This window comes from Ciconia boyciana, chromosome 4, assembly GCF_034638445.1.
Source record: "Ciconia boyciana chromosome 4, ASM3463844v1, whole genome shotgun sequence".
Lineage (NCBI taxonomy): Eukaryota > Metazoa > Chordata > Aves > Ciconiiformes > Ciconiidae > Ciconia > Ciconia boyciana.
The window spans coordinates 67090633-67111810 of NC_132937.1; the positions used below are offsets into that span (position 1 = coordinate 67090633).

The 21178-nt window shown below is 39.7% G+C and overlaps 1 long non-coding RNA gene across 2 annotated transcripts in view; it reads left to right on the forward strand.

Moving 5' to 3' along the window:
• LOC140651489 (uncharacterized) overlaps nt 1–21178 on the forward strand; it is a 39122-nt gene that overhangs the window by 947 nt on the left and 16997 nt on the right. Inside the window, exon 2 of one of the 2 annotated variants that reach the window (XR_012042398.1) lies at nt 1404–1476. This is a non-coding gene — a long non-coding RNA (uncharacterized lncRNA). Of the gene's footprint in view, nt 1–1403; nt 1477–20029; nt 20166–21178 lie in introns of those variants that run through there. The other variant, XR_012042399.1, reaches the window with a different exon arrangement.

Here is a 21178-nt window from a genome sequence, read left to right on the forward strand (position 1 = left end):
AGAAACAGTGGTTCCTTATGGCAGTTCCACACTAATGTGAAGTAACAGTGGGAGCATTTTCTGTTTCTGTGACTCTGAAAGCAGATACTTTGGCTCCTACAGAGGTACTTTGAAGAAGAGGGCTCTGAATGTCCTCTACAAAGCCTGCAGGTTGTTCCATATTGGATTTCTGATTTCTGGCAGAACAAAATTGTCTTTTCAAAATTTCTAGTTCTAGCTCAGCAAGAGCAATGTCATATTGAAGGTTCTTTTGCTTCTTCAGGACTGGATCATGCAATTTCTTGGCACCCATAAGTGATAGGGTTTTCTAAATTTTCTCCTGTGTGAAAGAAAATGGGAAATATTTCTTTCACATTCGATTTAAAAAAAAATGACAACAGTATGACATTTCTTAGAACTTTGAAAAGCTGAATCTAGAATATGAGTCACATACGTATGATAGTCCATTTCTATGCCTATGCATAGAAGGTAAAATCCATGTCTATGCAAGGATTTTACCTCCAAATCCCATTTATAACCAAAAAAAAGTGAGGACACTGGAATATTTTTTAAATTTGCATATATTTCTAATATACACATCCACAGACTTGAAATTCTAAAATTCCACCAGCTGAATAACACCATGTTCCTGTTATCCCACAAGACCTAGCACCCACCTCTGCGCAGACATGAAATAAAATACCTCCACCCTGTGTGTCTATTGGCTTCTCGCACATGGGGTAAACGACCTCACACTTGTGAGATAACATTCCTATGAAGAATTACAACCCACGTGCATGCCTACAGGACATGAAGTTTTCTATGTCCAGGACTGCATTCATATATTAAGTCTTTAAATATATATATGAACATACACACAGAGGTCTATAAATATATATATGTACATATATACATATATACACATATATATGCGCACTACATTGTCATTTATTCTTCTTGGGCTAAACTGCACCTAAGTCTTTAAAGACAGCAAGCTATAGAGCTGTAGAGAACAAGTTACACCTACATCGATGTCCTGTTTACCACAGATGCACTATAGAAGGCACAAGAGAATGTTCCTTCCTACACCTCCTGAGAAAACATCCATTTGCTAAAGCATCTCTAAACAAAGCTCCCGAATTCACGGACCCTTATTAGAACTCCCTCTGCTTGATACTGCTTCAATTTCTATTTGGGAGCTGGGCTCCTTGTTGCTGTCGGGTTTTTTTTTGAATAAGCATGCTGAGTGGATCACAGTGCTGCTTGCAAAAGAAGCCTGTCTGAGTACTGGCTTTTATCTTTGATCTCAGATGAAGGCTTTCCAAGAGTGGCTCAGCAGGTAGCTGACTGTACCTCCTGCTCACTTGAAATTTTAAAAGTGTCTTATCTCCCACAATGATTTCTTTGTCTTTCCTTTTCAACAGAGTCTCTTTACTGAATCTACAAGAGAAGAAAAGCTTGGATGGAGCTGGAAAATGAGGACATCTTTTCCCCGGGGTAATGTACATTTTCACCTTTGTGAGATGCTGCTCCATCCCTTCCAGCACATCATTTCATAATAAAAACATCCGATGTGCTATGCGAAGCCTGCTTTTTTTCTGCAGCAGCAAACTCCTTTGTTAGGTATAAAGATCTCAAGTGCACACAAAGATCACAAAGTGCGGCACAGCACTGTTTGGATATAGTGCCTTGTTCCTGAAAGCATATAACGTCTTGGATGTAAAACCTTGTTCCTATTCAGCTGTGTTAGCATGGCACCGAGCCCAAGCTAATGGGTCTTGCAGCTTGAGGAAAAAACTATGCTACAGCAGCTATCCTGTATTGTCCTCCGAAGCCAGCATGGTTTCACTCCCTCTGTCGTGTACGCTTCGCTCCACAGTGTGATGCAGACATGACTTACACGATTCTCTTGTTTTTGGAGGCTTCTAGCTAGAACTGTTCTTCCACTTATTGAGGAGAAATCAGTAATTTGACATCATAAAAGCGCAGACACCCTGGTTTTTTATTTCTGCCTGTCTCTCATGCTATTTCAGTGAGATCGTAATATGTTGCAGTCTTCTCTCACTCTGCCTTTGTGGTGCCTTGAACACTGAAGTACTCCAGAGCACATCAGATTCACACTGGCTTTCCCAGCTGAGGTCTTAGACTCAAATGAGGCAAAATTCTGTATATTTTCAAGCTCATTAGAAACCCAAATCCCAATGATAGCTTTGAAGGACGAAAACTCATGAACTAGTCCCCAGAAACAGAGAACCTTCCTGGTTTGTGATAGAACAGTTTTAAATGGACTGCTAGAATATTACAATATGTAGCATCAATGTTTTCTGATATGCAGTAAGTAAACATTTCTAAAATTTTTGTTCTAGCACCTTGCCTCCCATCAGGAGGTTTAATGGTGTATGTCAAATTCTAAGAAGACCACAGCAATTCCGTAAGACATATATAAGCATCAGTATTCCTGCACGAAGAATGGGAAAGCTCAGGGCAAAGGAGCTCAGTGTTGTGCTCAGAATTGTACTTAGGCTTGTGGAACCAAGGAACAGAACAACTCCTTCACCTGACAGAAAGTCCTCCCATGTGTCTGCCTGCTTTTTTGTGGACTTTGTAACTTTCTTTTCAGGCAAATAATTGGGTAGAAAACGTATTACTGCAGATATACTGCTAAGGTCTTATTAAAGCAAATGATATCAGGAGATTTGTAATTAAATAAATGCAATTTTTTCTTTGAAGAACTCTTTCTATCCTGTTGCAATCCTGTGGATTGCAAGTATCTCCAAATTGCAAATGATGGTGTGTGCGTTTTTACTTTGTAGTACCAGTATGTATCATTTTCCTCGCCTGTGAGAGTTGAAACTTGGAATCAGATCCAAGTTGTTATTTGGGCAAGATTTCCTTAATGTGCACTTTCCTTGCTTTGCAGACTTGCTGCTGATAAGCAAGCAGATGTATTGCAGACAGCACTGTAGGATGAGAGTATGAGTGTTGTACAACACACTTGTTTTCTTTCTCCCCGTTTTGCTTTTTATTTTCTCCTCCTCCAGCAAGTGTGCTCCCAGGCACTCTTGGAAAGCTGCCAGTCCAGAAATATAAACACTTCTGAAATTCTTCCCAGCCTTAGATTTCTGATATCCTTTTCATGGGGTAGTCAAATTAGAAAGGATCCCCAAAGTAGTTTCTGTGGAGGGTGTCGCTGGAGAAGGGAGGGCAGGGTCAGACAGAAGATCCCCAGAGACGCAAATGTCCCAATATATAAAAAAGCTAAAGCTATTCATACTTCGTGTGACTACTCTGAGTAATATAAACTGCACAAGGGACAGAGAACAATGGTAATCGTTCTTCTAGTCATGTTTACTCCCTCTTTACTATCCCCCTTCTAGGCTTTGATGGGCTTTTACATAATGCTTCTCATCTGTTCAATGTTATCAGCTACTAGTAAAAGCCATCTACTTAAACACACGTTATTTAAATTACATGAAAATAAAGGAACTATAAGTCTGTTGGGTGTTGGGATTGTTAATGGGCTGCAATGCTTAAGGGATGCTGAAAGTTTTGCAATTTACAGCATTAACATCTACCTTCATGCTGGTCTGTTCCATTGCTCCCAAAGGACCAGAAAACCCCCTTATTTATATCCATACCCTGAAGGTGACTCCAGACACACCCTATGGCACACTGCACAGTAATAGATAAATGGATAATATCTACCTCCTGGGGCCTTGGCAAAGCACGTCTAATACTTGTTCTGCCCCAAATTGTCTGCTTTTGGCTGATCTGTGTGGGGCAGACTGACATGCCACAAATCCTCCAGGACCTTGCCGCAAAGGAGTGGGGAGATCTGGGAGCCTACCCTGCCTCTCCCATGGAAGAAGTGCTTGTCTGAGGGTCAGCTGAACTCAGCAGCCGCTGGGAAGATGGCCTAGGTCACTGCACTGGAAGTGTGAGGATAAAGCCCTTTGGGGTGGCAATTCAGATTGCTTCCCAGAGCACCTCATCAAGAGGCAAAACACATGTAGAAGTGGTACACACCTTACCTGTGCCAGAAAAAGAAAATCTACTGTTAGTTTACAGCACAAAAGTAAAATTTTCCCATTTGCAGGGGTTGTGAGCAAAGAAGAGGATACCTTAAAGTTCTGCGATCATGTAGAAGTCACAACGGGCAGAAAAGACTGTCTCCTGTTTTAGTATGTAATCCACAGTTTGGCCTCTAAACCAATAGACTGAGGGCCATCCGTCCAGGCAGCTGATTTTCCTGGGTGGCACACAGCAACTCCAGTGGGCACAGCGGTGCTTTTAACATCATGAGTCTGTCCTCAGCTTTCATTTGCAGAGCTGAAGTCATGTGGGATCTGGCTCTTGAAATGTTTCAATATAGGCCTGGGGTGGTCTTTCCTCAGACATAGGCCTGTGCTGAATGCAAGGAGGCATCACCATGTGCACTCAGCACACCCTGATCCAGGAGAGAACATTATCCAAATTATTTTCAGGATAAAGGGAACCTTTGGCTCCTTCCTACAGACATATTTGTTGTAGCACTCTCTTGACTGTTACGTGAGCACTTTGGAGATGTCCCTGGGCAAGGATGGGTGACTCTTGCTTCAGCAGCAAATTGGTTTAGGCAAGGATTCAGCTGGCCCTGTTCCTGGCATACAGTGGTGACTGTGAAATGGATAGAGAGAGATTATCCATGCAAGAGCAGTGCCAAGCCTGCACCTCCCTTCCTCCCTCTCTGCCTGCTTTCATCCAGAAGATGCTGTGCAAGCCAACCCCAGCCCCTGAGGAGCCATCTCACATGACAGTGACTGCTTGGCTGCCCAGTTAGTACTGGGTAGTGGACTTTGGACGATGGAGATGGGCAGACACTAGGTGAGACTGAGAGGAGAGTGTGTCATATATATGAACTTCATGAGTTTGACCATCAACCGTGAGTTTGATGGACAGGGTGGTCTGAGGCGCAGGGAAGTTACGACCATGCTGTCCCATGGACCTATTATTCTTACTTTTGAATATGGAAAGAAGGATTTTGTGACACTGGGACAGCAGGGATGGCTCTGAAATGTGTTTCAGTGTGCTCACAGATACACTGCCTGCTCCAGTTGTGAAACAGCCCTGCATGGGATCTGGGGGGCAATGTGCCATCTGGTGCCCCTGATGCTCTCTGTCAAAGGATGTAGCTTGGTAAAGTTGGATTGCATCTGCCACGGATTTTGCAGGTTGTCTATTTGTCCGCACTGCCCAAGGACATGACCTGAAGGCTTGGTGTGGTCTATATGGACCTTAATAATTCTCACGGTAGCCTGGCTGGGGCACTGTTGCCCCAGCATGCCTAGTGAGCTCCAGTGCCATGACAATGTGAATGAGTATTTGGTCTTGAGGGGACCAAATGACTGCTGAGAGTGCAGTGGCTGCACAGTGTAGACACAGCTATACAGATCCCAGTGCTAGATAAGGACCATTTGAGCTCTGGCAGTTCCATCTAGCCTTTTGAAAACTATCTTGAGCTCACTGTGTGGTGTAGAAGAGGGAGTGGGTGAGTTTGGGTTCATCTCAGCAGTTCCTGCAGTGCAGTTTTCTTAGACGTGTTTCTCCTGTTGGCAAAAACATAGCACAACTGGAAATGGGGTAAGATTCTGGCTCTAAGAGCAGAAGTGTGTATTAAAAATGCATTTTGGAGGTAGACTGTCTTTATAGCCTAAAAAGGTACTAGTTCACCAGGAAACACCTCACTTCCAGCTGGCAGTGAGTGCCCTGTTGCTTCAGAAGTGCCTGGTTTGCTTTTGCCCCCTCTCCGGGTGAACTGGTGACCCCATCACCTTGTCCCATGTCACAGTCCCACGAGTGGACAGTGGTACCACTTCGCTCTCAGCTCTTCACAGGGCAGCTGCAGGCAGAGAGAGGATAAGGCAACATGCCTGCAATCCGTTTCCCCCCCCCCCCCCAGACTTACAGCTCGTTTGGGGTACATTTGTATCTTGGTAATTGGGAAATCCAATTAGATATCCTGGAGTCCTAATTAAATGGCTTTTATGGTTATAAGAGATTTTGGGAATAATCATCTGTGAAGACTTGGGACCCATGTTCCATTTGCATGTGCAGTTTCTATGGCTGTGTGAGTAAGTGCTGTAATTGCCTGTAGAAATTTATAGTGTTTGCCCAAATGGAATAAATTACAACTACTTCCTGGCATTCAGTTTTTAAGTCTCTGATTGTAGAATTAGGGAGAGAGCTGACATAAAATACTATGCCTGAACAGAAATGCAAGAACAGATATCACATTCTGTTCACTTAAACTGTGTCTTTTTTGGCAACTTCTGTATCAATTGACAGAAAGTTAAAATTTTGCAGTTATTTTAACACCTGGTTAACCACCACAGAAATCACTGGTAATGACTGAGTATGTACCATGGCCTGGAATATATGCTAATACTGTTCCGATTAAGCAGCATTCACTGCAATTGCCTCTCATTAGGTAAATAATTTCTGATATACTAATTACAGAGATATACTTATTAAAAGTTTTTCCTCATTATGTATTTCATGCTTAAGAGGAGTTTACTATGTTTACAGCAGTGCAACTAAAGCTATTCAGAACTAACCCTGCCAATATTTACAGAACGCAGAGAGAAATTGCTTATGCTTCTGTCTTCTTTGTTGCTAATTGCAAAGGATATGTTTAGTTTCCTCAGAGGTGCTTTCACTCCTGTAATGAATAAAATTATTCCTAGGTGGTAAAATGTTTTCAGATCCTCTAGAACATAAATGATTTTATAACTTTAAAATGCAATTGTTATTCAGTTCTCTGAGCTATCTGTTGCAGTCTAGCAGCTGATTTGCTTATTTTTATTAATTATGATGATAATTATTATATTCTATATACTATATTATATAATATTATATATAATTATTAATCACATAACAATAACAATAACAATAATAATCTGTCTGCTTTAGCATCGTATTGCCATGTAAAGCTCTTTAATGCAAGACTATTGCAATCAGGTGGAACACTTAAGCTTAGAAAAGATTTTTGGTTATCTTATGGCAGCTTATTCCCTGCCAGCATTATGAGCTTTTTATTCCTTCTTGAACAGAGACCATTTTTTTAATTTCTTGTTTGCATTTTCATAGAGGCGCATAAAGTATTAATAGTCCATATGTAGCTCGGATAACTTTATTAAATGTTAGCTTTTATATACAGCTGTACTTCCAGCACATCAGGTTTCCATACCACATGCATGAGCCTATCAGGATGAAAATGTTTCTGTGGTTATCATTTGTGCCTGGGTAAATACCATGCCAATTTAAATAACTCCTGTTGGAAGCCAAGAGAGGCGGAAGTGGTAGAAAAGTAATGACTGAAGACAGAGGCTCTTGACCTCACCAGATGACAGGCAGGATCGTGATAGCTCATGTATTTGGGATCAGGAGACAAAGTCCGGTTCCTTTTCATCATGGCAGTTTGTCAGATTCTTGCTGCAGTGTTTTCGCACCCATGCAATTTTTTTATGGATCTCATGCTGTTTTGGCAGCTTAACTCAATTTAAATGCCTGTTCCTGTTGCCTCCTCCTTTTGCATTTCAAAAGCATTTGAGTTAAAACAAAATGGTAGCTTTGCAGAATTGTGAACAAATCTAATGCCTTTTCTTTCTTACTTGTTCTCCATCCCATGGGCTCTTCATTTTGCTTGGGCTCCTTTCCTTGAAATCCCTGTATTCTGGGAAACAAGCAGAAGCTCAGAGGCTAGAAGGCTTGTTCTGCCTCCATTCCTCTCTTGAAAACATAAAGCTATCACTATCCAGCCTGCTCTTCTCCTTGTAGCCATTCCTTTCCTCTTAACAGAGAAGCAATTCAATTATTCTTTTTTTCTCCTTCACTCCAGCCCCATTCACAGAAGAATCTGGCCAGGCAGTTGTATAAGTAACATTTCTGTCTACTCTTGAGGGCTATCATCTGAGCTGTTTCTCAAGCCAGTGAAGCTGAGACTATGTAAGGTTTCTGAGAAGGCACATGTAATTTTGCAAGGATTGTCCTTTTAGAGGTATTCCTCTGTGGTTGCCAAAGTCTTCACGGATGCTCTTGGCTCTGATCTCTGGGAGGAAACCAGCAAGTCAGAGCAGACACTTTTGAGTCCTGGGCTCCTTCTTGAAGCTGCCTCTGAAAGGTGCCACCGAAAGGTGCCACCTTCATTATTCGTGTACAAACACTGTACAACTGAGTACAAATACAGGTGATGAAATGTAACCATCCTACAGTTCGGTGTTTCTCAGTCTGACAGTTCTGACTTTCTGGGGGAGGCTGTAAAATGTTGAAAACCTTCCTCGTCTAAAGTAAAGAAATCTATTTTCCCTTACCCCCACCCCATACGCATCTCCTTCCCTTTCAAGTCCCAGAATTCTCAATCAGACTTTTAAAATGTGCATGCAGGATATGACATGGGCTTTATCATGCACAGATTATCTGGAGAGCTGGAGGAATAATGACTCCTACTCGTGCTGTCCAGAGCAGAGGACACAGTTGGGTCAAGCACCTCCTGTGTGCCAGTGCACCCAGATTTGGCGTTCCTTCACTGTTACAATTAATCTTATTTTTTTCCCCTACTCTTTTATGATAAGCGAGTGGTGAAAATGTTTTATTTCAAATAAGGGGTTTGTCTTATCTGAGCAGAAAATGACCTGAAGGCCAGATCTGCCTATAGGCAGATAATAAGTATTAATTTCTATGACTAAATGACATAAAGAGAACCAAGGATTAGTTATATCACAGATCAGCAAATTGACCTGGGGGTAGCTTTGTAATTTTTTTTCCTTTTCACACCATTCTCAGTAACTGAAAAAAAAAGCATTGTGAAAGAGTCTTAATGTGATCTCAACAAGTCTCAAGCTTTTTTTGCCTCTTTAAATTTTGCTTCTCTAACAGCTTTGGAATGGGAAAGGCTGGATTATATCTTAGTATAGTCTCTGTGCACGTAAGAGAAAAAGGAACAGCAAACCCAATCAAAATCAATCAGCGTGTGTGTAGGGCACATAGAGACGGGATTGTGTGAGCTTATTAGGTAAGTCATTGACTTTCTAACATATTTTGATATTTCCTGCTAAAAATCCTATTCCAACTTTGTGTGGCTATGGGAAATGGCATTCTTAATACTTTCAGATATCCTGATAGATCAGTTTGTAAGAGTAAGTATTGCTTAAACATAAACTAATTAAATATTAAGGCCAGCCAAACTGTGGAAAGCACTGTAAGGTAATTTCCCTCCTTGTTTTTGTTTGGATGGCAGGTGTTTAATGTGCAGTCATAAGTTTTTATTTCTCCTCATTTTTGTTGTATTGCCTTTTTAATTTGTTTGCCTACACAAGCAAATTAGTATTTAGCTGTTCGTTAGTTATACAGGTCAATGAACTGATTCATTTAATTGAGTTTAAAAATTAGATTTGCTAATATTCTCCATACTCTTCAGTTCATCATCATTTGGAATTACATTCACAGTTCTGAATAAGTGAATTAAGTATAAATACAGCACATAGGTGTTTTATTGTGTCAGGGAGAGTGGTCTTATAGGAACCATGCAAAAAAGATATGTGAAAAAGGTCTAAGCATGTCACTTTAGCTGTCAGAGATTTGACAAATATATCCAGAAATTTCTATATTCAGATTGACAGCATATGACATTATTAAGCCAAAAGCAAAATATCTAATTCTTTAAGTTTTGTAAGCTAAAGAACTTCAATATATTTTGCTTTATGCAGTGACCACAAACTACCCATGAATGTAACTCTTAGGTTGAGAGTCGAAATGTGGCTGCAAATCGGGTACTAAGTTAACCAGTGACTACACTGATGCAGTGATTTATTGTCACCATGTAACCGTGCAATGGCAGTTATGGTCACAGTCCACAGAGGCTATGTTGGCTATTTTATTGCTTGGGTGGCTTTTCTCATATTCATCAGGAGTTTGTCAGCCCCTTTGGGCAATGAAGAAAAGTCAGTTGAACCTCAGCCCAAGGGACTTTTAGATGGCAACTCCACAAAGAGTCTGGTCTTGGGATTTTTCTAGCACTTGGATTTTTCTGATGTTTACAGTTAAACTACTCCAATTTTCATTTTATTCAGTCATCAGCATACAGATCCCTGATACCAGGAATCCTTACTGTTGATCCCCACTCACCCCAAAAGATCAGTATGCCGCAGATTTCAGCTAATTCCAGCTCTTGTTAGACTTTTCATATGCCCCATCTTTTTACAAAGTTTCCTATAGGTAATCCATATCCCCTCACTGAGGAATGTACCCCTTTTCACTTATGGTCTGGTACTGTCCAGAGGTTTTAGTCAGGATTGAGGCCACTGGTGAAAGATGCTTGATGGTGTGAGAGCTTCTGTTGAGCTGCTACTCAGTGTGCCAGATATCTGTGTTTGATTTCTTAGAATTGACTCATTCAGCACTGCGTGCTTTTGCAGTGTTGAAAGCTTGGGTTAATTTTTTCCTGTGAGGTACTTTGTAATACAGTTAATACCCCAGTAACATTCCCACAAATGCACCGCATAAGCAGTTATTCTCCATGGGAACTGGGCTCTGTACTTCTCCAGGCTAGCTGGGAGGGAAAGGTTAAAGAATGAACAGCCCTAAGAGTAAAGTTGGGCAAAACAAATGAGGTAACATAACAACTGTATACTATACTTGAGCTAATTTTTTCAGCTAAGCTGCACACTGAACAACTAAATTTTTGTCATTATTGTCACAAGTCTAACTTCTTGGCACCAGATTTTAGTGTTTAAGGTTCTTTGCTGTGGCATTCTCAAGCTACATAAGAGCAGAGCGAAGCCTGTTTTGAAATGTTCCTCAAGGACTTCAGAGTGTTTTCTAGGTCAATGGTCTCAGGCAATTTTACAGCTAAGGTCATATAGGATCAAATGTATAGGTGAGCTGATACAGAATCAGATGCCATAAGGTGTATTTCTGCATCTTCTCAGCTTTGGATGAGTAGGCTGTTGACTGTTCCTCCAGTTGTATAGCAGAGATAATAGTATTCTGTCTTGTAATGAAGAGGTTTACAGATGATAAATATTTTGAAAATGCTCTTTTGGGTGCAAAAGTTGAGGATTTCTTTCGTGCTGTATTGTAATTATTTTTCCCCTTGTTACTCTTCCAACTTTCAGAGAGTATTTTTTTTCTTTTGGGTGTATCAGAAAGTTTTTATTGACCTAGCGACAAGGTCTGACTTTGTGCTAGCTGCAAGGTGTTGCTTTTACTACCACTTCCTATTGTTACTTTATAATTTTGGTTAGTTGCAATCTGAAGAATTTAGAAAATTTAACTCTTTGAACTAATATTTTCATTCTTCATAGCCAACTAATATGGCTTGATCAGCTGTAGAGGAAATTGTTGCTGTTCTAAATCTCTGACACAGACTACCAGTAGATAAGGATTTTTTAATCAGAATATGGTCTGATGTGTTGCTAAGGTCACTTACATATGGCCATTTTTAAAAAAAATAATCAATTAAGATAGAGTCTTTCCTGTTCCCAGGCTTACACTTAACACTATAAATTGATAAGCCTTAAGTTATTAATTTTTTTTCATGTTTGCTTTTTCTTTTCACATTAGTAACATACAGTTCAAGTGATATATGTAAGACAGAAATGCTGTTCCTTGTCTCAGCTAACGATGGTGCTGAAAGATTTCATTTTAAAACAGAAATATTCTAAACTGGGAACTTCAAATTTAAGCCCCCTTCATAATTTTATTTGAATAAAAAGAGTCAAATCTCTGGTTGTGTAGTCACTTGTGCACTTTATTTCTACTTCTGCCTAAGCCCAGAGAGCCCTGCTTTTCCAATTACGACACCAAGCTAGTATCTTACAAGTACAGCCTGTCTGTAAGGTTTCACTATTCAGGAGAGTGTGCATTTTTTAGATTTATGAGGCTCCAGCCAGCGTCAGGGTCCCCTTGTGATAGAAAACACATAGTGGGAATCCTGTGTTTAAGGAATTTGGACTGAACAAACAAGGCAGAGTGTGGCTCAGACCGGGCAGCGTACCAAGATGGGGGCAGCTCAGGGGCTTGCTGGAGCTCACACGGGAATTGAGCTGAGCTGGGCAGAACAGAGCTCAGATTTTTGCAGTGCTAAACCAGAAGTTTAACTGCAACCTCAAAGTACCATTGTAAAATTTTGATTCTGCTGAAGCCAAACCCAAATCCTGATGTTGATTAGGCCTTAAACCTAGGCCTGAATACCAGCCAAGGTATAATCCAATGGTACATCTGAGGCCTGCTTCCTCTTTTTATATCCCCTAAAATATCTCTCTGGTGGCTCAGATTGTCTAGTGAGGCTAACGAAAACACGACTTGAGACTTTCCGGAATGTCTTCTCATCTGGGCTTTAGTCCTCTGTGCTTTCTGCTGGTTGCAATGCAGAAATCTTCATGCTTGCAAGAGAAGTATTAAATTTCCTGCAATTAGAACAGAAAATTCAGATTTCATTTTGTTGTAAAATGAGGCCAAACACAGAAATCCAGAGAGACGTCCATGGGCAATTTAAAAGTGAGCTAGGTTGTTGGATGAAATGGTCCAAAGGAATGTGCGGGTACCTCTGTGATGCAGATGCAGCTGCTGAGAAAAGTTACAACTGAAGCATGATTCATTAGTGAGTTTTAATACTAGGGTTGTCTTCTTGTTCAAAAGGCAAAATTTATTCTAAATGGAGAACTTAATGATACAGACAAAGCTGCTACTTAATACTCAGTCATTGGCTCACAGTTTAAATTCAAAGATATCATCATGATATATTTATTTCTGCCAAGTACCTTTTCATACTCATTTTTAAGGTGAGGGAAGTGCATCTTTGATAAAAGCGGTATTGAGCAACAACATATATTTTCTTAAAATTTATAAATATTTTAAGTTTATCTTATCTTCTGCATATCCTATGCAGTTATATAGCATGCTTTTCTGGAGAAAACCAAAATTTTGGAGAAAAAAAAATAAGAAGATTCATACCATCTTACAGGGGACCTGAACCACTTGTTGTTAGACAGAACTTCAGCATGCACAGAGGTAATGGAAATAGCCCATGAACTGTAAAACCATTGGTCTCCTAGCTTAAAACCCTCTATGCACAAGTGTGGTGTCCTCCCTTAGACTGAGTATACCCATTAAACCCACATTACAGATCCCAAAACACTGGAAGTTATGCAGCAGGTTTGAGAAGAAATCTGAAGAAGTGTGCTCCGTGCAACACGTAACATTCCTCCATGCTGGCCTCCTGCGCAGTCTTCAGCTGCTGAAGGCTGGAATATCTCAGATTGTGGGTCTCTCCATCAGCCAGCAGAAGGTTCTCAGTATCTCCAGCTAGCTCTTGCTTCCCTCTCTGCATTTTGTTTAATCACAGGCATCTTAGCTGTGTTTTCAGAGTTGTAGGTACACAGCCCGGCAGTGAACTTTCAAGCAGAAAGGTCACTTAGTTGTTTTCTCAGGGAGCTGTGAATATTTCCTCAACTGTTTAGGTGAGCAAGGAAACCTCTTTTCCTCTTCTGTGCTGTCAGAGTGGCACACAATGGGGAGCATGCTTTATGAAAACTCAGGGTGAGTGTTTTGCAGAGCAATGCTGTGAGGAGATTCTGTCGTACAAATACTAAAACAAAAGCTTTTTCCAAGGTCTGACTCCAAATTCTGTACAGCCCAGAACAAAATTTTGTTCCCTGTTTTCCTTCCTTCACACACACTTTTTGGACTATTTATCTGACAATTACAGCCAAATAACAGTGCCATTAGAAGGAATGCTGATGGCAATAAATAGAATAAATCATATTAGCTATAATAAACGTAACAATTAAAGTTGTTACCCAGACAGAAAATGCCAATCATTTTTCTATGCCTTGAGGACACAACAAAACCCATGTAATTTCTAGATGGTCAAAAGACCTATTGTATCATCAGAACACGTAATAAGAATGGAGAGGGACTGACGTATTTAGGATCTAATACCTATAAGGAGTGTTTATTCAGCTGGAAACCTTCTGACCTGTTAACAAATGACACTTAGTTGTATTAGGTATATTAATAATAACTGAAAAACTGAAGCTGCCTAGAGTGGGTGAGGCTAGCCCCTATCCTTACTAATATGTATTCATAGAAGCTGTAATTAGCCATAGAAATAGAAAAAAAAAGGTACATGAAGGAATTCAAGGAATGAGGCATGAGGAATTATTCACAAAGCACCTATGGTTTGTTTGTTTTTACACCAGTTAGAATGAAAAACGTGCTGTGAATTGAATGAGGTAGTACTCAGAAGGGAACCCTTACTTCCTCCAGCCTTGCAGGTCCACAAAAGCTCTTATGAATTTTTCAGTCTCATTGACCCAGCTCGAGGGATCTATATGTAATTTATTCCTCAGCCTAGATGTAAAGATGGCAGAAGTGAGCACTGAAAAGAAATAACTTGGCAAAAAGACATGAAACTATTTTTTACAAGTACAGAGAATATATCATTGTGATCTTCTTTCTTCAGTATAATTTTCTTTATCTATATTAATCTCTAAACAGAATTTTTTCCATGTCAATTGCAAATCCCTTGGGTTGCTATAGTCTTCCTGAGTCAGTGGCGGTAGCAGGAAGCTAGCTAGTGCTTCTTATTTTATCAGTTCTGACCTTATGTGGCTGCTTGAGGGTGACAGAGCTTAGGGATGGCCAAAATGCAATATCTGCCCTAAGGCTGCAGCTGGAGAATGATAATCTAATTTCTAATGACTCTACCTACGACAGTCAAAATCATTACTCAAAGAACAGCAAACGTGGTTCTTCATGCCTTGAAGCCAACAGGCCAGATTAAAGTGGGAATCCCCAAAGGGAAGTTGTGCAATGGGTACTCTAAGCTGTTTGGTTTCTTAGCCACAGAAACTACAGAATGACTGGATTGTGGTCCACTTCAGAATTAAAAAAACACAAGACTGTACAAACAAAAATAAGGCCATCAACAACTGCATGTTGTTCTGTGTTACAGGCTGTGTTTTTTTCAGACAATTCCATGTAATTGCTAGTGGCACCAGGGTTTAAGCTTTAACAGAGTATTCCTTGTCTTACATGAGTTTGTGCAAGCTCCCAGTTTCAGTGGGAGGTTTACTCAGAGTCTATCAGATGCATAAGCAGCTGTTCTAACTTTCCCAATGACTACTTGCATTGTTCCTCCCTAACCATGGATGAATCACAATCAAAAGTTGCTGTCAATTAGGCTCTTTTATTTTTCTTTTTTCTTTTTTCTTTTTTCTTTTTCTTCTTCTTTTTCTTTTTTTTTTTAATTTTCCAAAGGTAGCAAGTTATAAATAAAACACATTATGTATCAGATATATTGACTGTTATTAGAAAGTGCATTCAGTTATGGCTGATCTATACCTGTTCCTCGACAACTATGACAGTACGCATAGATTATCATAACAAATATCTGCAAAATAAGTATTGATCCATGACCACTTTCTGAAAAATAGTAATAACTGTGTTTGCCTGTATAGGGAATTGTCAATATTTCATCCAGAAGATATAGCCCTGTAGGCTCTTGCTAACAGTAATGAATAACTCTTTATTTCCTCATGTCATGCAGATTAGCAGTGTTGACATTTTCCTGTTGGTTTTGATTTAAGGGATAGTCAGAATGATTCATTTTTGGAATCCACTGGAGGTCACTGACTATATAGTTTCACAGGAATCTCTATATACCTCAATAATCAATTATTTATTGGCATTACATGAGTGCCTGGCTGAAATCAAAGCTCAACTAAACTGTCATTATACATACACGTAGAAAAAGTATGCTGAAGGGTTTGTAAAATGTGCATAAATGAGATACAAGAAGAGAAACAGTGTTATGAAGTGTATTGACTGGGATGGTTGGGTTGTCAGCAGAATCAGGATTAGAGCTCTGATCTTCTCAGTTCTTGTCAAGGTGACTTAATTGATATGCTATAAATGATTTATTGGATGACTGAGATTTCTTTTCATTATTTTCCACCCAGCATGTACTTGTTAAAGAACAGATCAAAGATTTGTGTTTGGTGGCTCACTGTCATGAAAATTTTGCAAGTCAGTAATGTCTTCTCTATTCCTTGAACTTTGTCATGACATGACAGTGGGTATGAAGGACACTGCTGCAAGTTTTCTTGATACAGGAGTAAATAATAATCTGTCTCAGGAAGGAGTTATGCATTAAAAATATCAAAATTTGTTTTTTCCATACTAAGGTGTTTTTTTGGGGGACAGGGAAGTGGCTTGGGAATTAAATTGTGATAAAAGACTTACTGAGGCATAAACTTTTGAGGAGGCTGGTATCTCAAAGTAGGAGGATATGCTTTATATGTTCACATATCAAATGACCCTGAAAAATGTAAATTATTATAAATCTCATTCCAGACTGATAACACAGCATGCAGTTTTTAATAACCATATGGGCAAAGGGGATAAATGTAGATCTCTTAAGCATTTACTTAATTAGCTCATATTCCTGTTTTCTTCAGAAATACATATTACATTTCTTTTATTACATTTTTTAATTAAATTTCTTAATGTAATTGACCTAAGGGCTTAATAAGTAACTAAATACTTGCAAATAAATGAAATCAAATACAGGCCCAGAACTGTAGTCAAGGCAATTTGTGGGGCCACAGGAGATTAGCTGTGTATCACAGAAGATCATAGTGACAGAAAAGAAGGCTGTAAAGGACTAGAAATGTTCATCTAGTCCAGGCAGGTATTTGTCCAATTTGTTCTTAAAAAGCTTTAGTTTTTTAGTTAGAAATCCCATGTCCTTTTGATATCTATCGCAGTACTTCCCTATCTTTAGCACTAGAAAGTTTCTTCATGAAGTCTAAGTTCAGCCTCTCTTACTGCACCACAAGCCTGTTTTTTGTTGTAGCCACCATAGACGAGAGTGTATATTATTTCTTTTTTTCCCATTTGAAGCAGCCTCTTACATATTTAAAGACTGTCATCATTTTCCCTCAAGCCTTTTCCCTCTCCACCCCTCTGCACCCCTGGCTCATGTAGTCTTTTCATCTTTAGACTAAACAAACCCAATTATTTCAGTCTTTCTTCATAGCTCATGTTTTGCAGATGCCTCATCATTCCTGTTTCTCTACTCTGGACAAATTTGATACACATGATTTTTTGAAGTGTGGTGCCTAAAATGGGGCATTATACTTCAACTACTTCAACTCCATTCTTATTAGTGTTGAGTAGAATGGAAAAAATATTGTGTCTGATAATGTTTTTGTATTTATACGTTTGTCTAACATTTGACTTTTTTTCTAATAGCTTGCCACTGCTCATTCATCTGCAATTTGTAGTCTGCTCTAGTCCCCAGGATCTTTTTTGAAGACCTATTACCTTGTCAGTCCTTTGCCATCTGCTATTTCCTGTTTGTGAAACTGGTTATGCCCCCCAAAGTACAGAGCTGCACACCCATCTAACTGAATGGCAAGCTCTTTTTCTTTTTTTCTAGACCATGTTTCCAGTCTGCCAAGGTCATTGTGAATTCTAATTTTGTCCTCCATCAGACTTGTAGAGATCCCATTTTAGCATAATCTTAGAAAGTAACATGCTTTCAAAGACTCACTCAGGCTGCTAATGGCTGGTGGAGTGGTGTGTGCTTGGTCTGGGGCAAGAATTAGGATTGCAGCATCTGGACTTTGATGATTCATTAATAGCTAGGGGAATAATTTTCCAATGCTATGCTGAATAAATCTGTTTGTTAGTTACTGAAGATATTTTTTTCTTAAACATGCTGCCTGGAATGTGTGTAGTTTTCACTTTTGGCTGTTTTGTTTCAAGATCAAGTTTCATGGATTTATAATCTCCAACTGGAAATGTCACAAAAAAAGCTTACACCTTGGGATAGAGTAGAAGCTGCCTGGCTGCCTGGCACAGCAGGGCCACATCTGCAGTGAATTTTAATAATACACTAACTGCTTAGTACTGCCACCGAAAATTCAGTATTCTGATCTTGCTTTCCACTGACAAATTCTATAAATCTTGACATTCTTTTGTTTTTTCTAATTGATTGACTTGTGGAGTTAACCAACCTGGAAAAGTTTTCAGACAGCATACTTGACTCCAGTGTTATTATTTCAGTATTTGAGATTTATCAGTTGGTTAAGAATTAGTCACCAAAGGAATTTGTGAATCATTCTGAAGAATGAATAAATTTATGCTCTGATTGCAAACAATTTGTGAAAAGGAACAAAGGGAGAAATTAATTTAAAAAATCTTAATTCACTCAACTCTAATAGGACTTTTAGCCATCTTTAAAAACTTTATAGACAAGGGAACAGAGACAAATGTGAGGGCTTAATGTAGAATTCAGAGAAAGTCAAGAGCAGAGTCAGGATTAGACTTTTTAGTTTCTATCTTTAGGTTTGATGATGACTCTGGTTTTGTTTCCACATTAGTTCATGTCTTTAGAGTCCTTGAGGGTAGGGGTATGGATGGAGGGCCTTGGAGAGCCATGCAAATCTCAAATTGCAATACCAACAGGCTTACCAATGAAGGGGAAAAGGAAAACAGCAACGAGAACTGCAGCGATGACAGGTCAAGGCTTAGAGTGCAATACTTGCAATTGCTTTGCAGTCTGCCTTGGCGGTGTGATTATGCGCAGTTATAATCCTGTTGCGCTGATTGCTAATTCCAGAGCACTGCGTGCACACAATGCAGCACAGATTGGGCATCACAGAGTGAATATTAAATGCAGAACATAAAGCACTACGCACCTTGTAAGCAAATCAGAAGTGCAGGCCGATAACATTATGAGCTAGGGTTCTTATTTTGGACCACTGTCTTAAATGATCATTCTTTATGTAGATCTACCAGAGAAAATGCCAAAAATGTGTAAGAAGAAAAATTATCCCCAACCCAAATATTGGGTGCAAACACAGAAAATCAAATAAAAAGAGTAAGCTTTAGAAGTATGAAAGACAAACTTGAAGAAAAGGACTAGGAAAGCTGAACACTAATATTCCTTATGTTCAGCTGTAGGTCTGATTTCATCAGTTCTCTCAAAAGCACAAATCAGCAATAAGCAAATCTGCAGTACAAGGGACTGAAAAAGGTCCACAACAAAGTTTGCAAATTAAAATAAATATCAAAGGTGTAGGGTTATGAACAATAGTAGAAAATGGACCCCAAAACACAGTCTGCCAAACCACAAGATTTTTCGCAAAAGAGGACCAGAGTAATAAGTAGTAATTACATGTTACTGGGAGATAGTACTTCTGAGTTGCTAATACTCTTGCATAGGATGGTTGTGGCAGCAATTTTTTGATTCACCTTATTTTAGAACAGCAATAGTAGGAAATTCTGTAAATAACAGTTTACATGTGTATGCTCACTTCTTGCTTTTGCCTTCTTCCCATTGGTTCTGTCAGAAATGGTATGTGGAGGAAAGATACTCCAGCTTTGGAAGAAGGGGGGTTTTTTATTTTACAGAAGTGGTTTGATGTTGCTAGTGAACTGATCAGAGCCCTCTATATCTACTGTGTGCTTATGGTTGCACTTGTACACCTGCTCGTGACTTGGTGGTCGACTGCAATGCGAAAGCACATTCTGTTGTTCAGTTGTATTTTAACTTAAAATATTATGGATATTGTCAAAGTGCTGTGACTAGGCTAGTCGCCATGGAAAACTTCATTTGATAGTATTTGCTTTTCATTATTAGTGACAATGTCTTTCAGATTACTTCTTCAGTTACAGCTCTCATCACTATGACTCACCAAAAATCCTGCTTTGCCAGACTGGTGTGCTAGGCAGTTTGGGCAAAAACATTCCCAGCTCCTTCCTGGAGGCTGAGCCTGTGGTTCTGCAATTCTTTTGTCTAAATACAGAAGGACCACAGGCCATAGACAATGTAAATCTCTCCATGCCAAAGTCCTGGAGAGATTTACTGGTGTATGTATGTCAGCTACATGGCATGTGCTTGGGCAATGTGACACCTCCCACAAATGCTGACTGTATGAGCAGGCTTTACAGGGTTGAACCACACACGGACTATAGAGACATTTGGGATTCTGGTCAGAACTCACAAAAGCCTGGCAGCCAGGTGCATTCAGAGGGATTCGGGCTACAGAGCCTTCTGTGGCTGCCTTCTCTTGCCCCCAGGCACCTCTGCTTCTGCCTTCACCCTGCTGCATTAAATGGTGGTCATCAAGGACTGACAGGTCTGTTGGTGGAGTAAGTATGGGCTTTTCTGGTTTAAACAGTTGTCTCTCTTACTCTGTACTCTTATACATCAGCAAAGATTCACCTTCGGGGCTGCATTTCAATAGTTCTGGGTTTTGAAACAGGAGCCTGGCCTTCACGTTTGTCAATACAGCAAAGTGAAGAATGGTCAGGGATTTTGAGTGACTTTTTTTCTCCTACCAGTTAGAGGTTCCTGCTGGACAGCAGCTGTTTTCACATCTCCGAGCCAGCCTTGTAATGATGAGTAGATGTGGGCAGCAATATTTTTGGTTTTTTTTTTTTTTTTTTTTCATTTCCTTGGAAAATAGAAGCTGTAAAAATCAACACTAAAAATAAGTAAACGCCAATTTAGGCACATCCAGATTTTTTTTTTCACTGAGCAAAGACTCCTGCCATGGTGGACTGTGAAGGCTGGGGTACACCCAGGGCTGATTTGAATGACCTAGTCTGAACAAACACTGAGTTCCACAAGCTGTTGTCCTAATTGGTGAGATACCAGTTTCAAGTTCAAATGCTTCAACCCCAAATTCTTTATACATCTTTATTATTAAAGCTGGTTTTCTGTAACAGGGAAGACTGAAAACTAACCGGTTGTGGGTGGAGTCACTCACACAAGAAGTTTGATTCTGCCATCATTAGCCCCAGCAACAACCTGTCCTGGACTACTAAGTTTGTGAGGCACAAAGAAATCCATGCACCTACCCTGCCTTACCTGCTTGAGTTCTCAGTAAGCCTACCTTTCTCTGCAGTTTCTGGCCAGATTTCCTATGCAAGGATGTGGTCCCAAGGTATTTGCATGAAAGCCAGTGGCTTTCTGAACCTGGTTTTCCAACACAGAGCTTCCCATATTCCTGAAGCAGCAGTTGCTATCCATGGTACAGCACCACCTTCTCCTCTTCCTACACCTGTCAAAAACATCTTTTCAGTACTGTTTCATTTATTTATTTTTTTCCACTTATGAATTCTTATCTTTGCTTGCTTGAATTGCTTT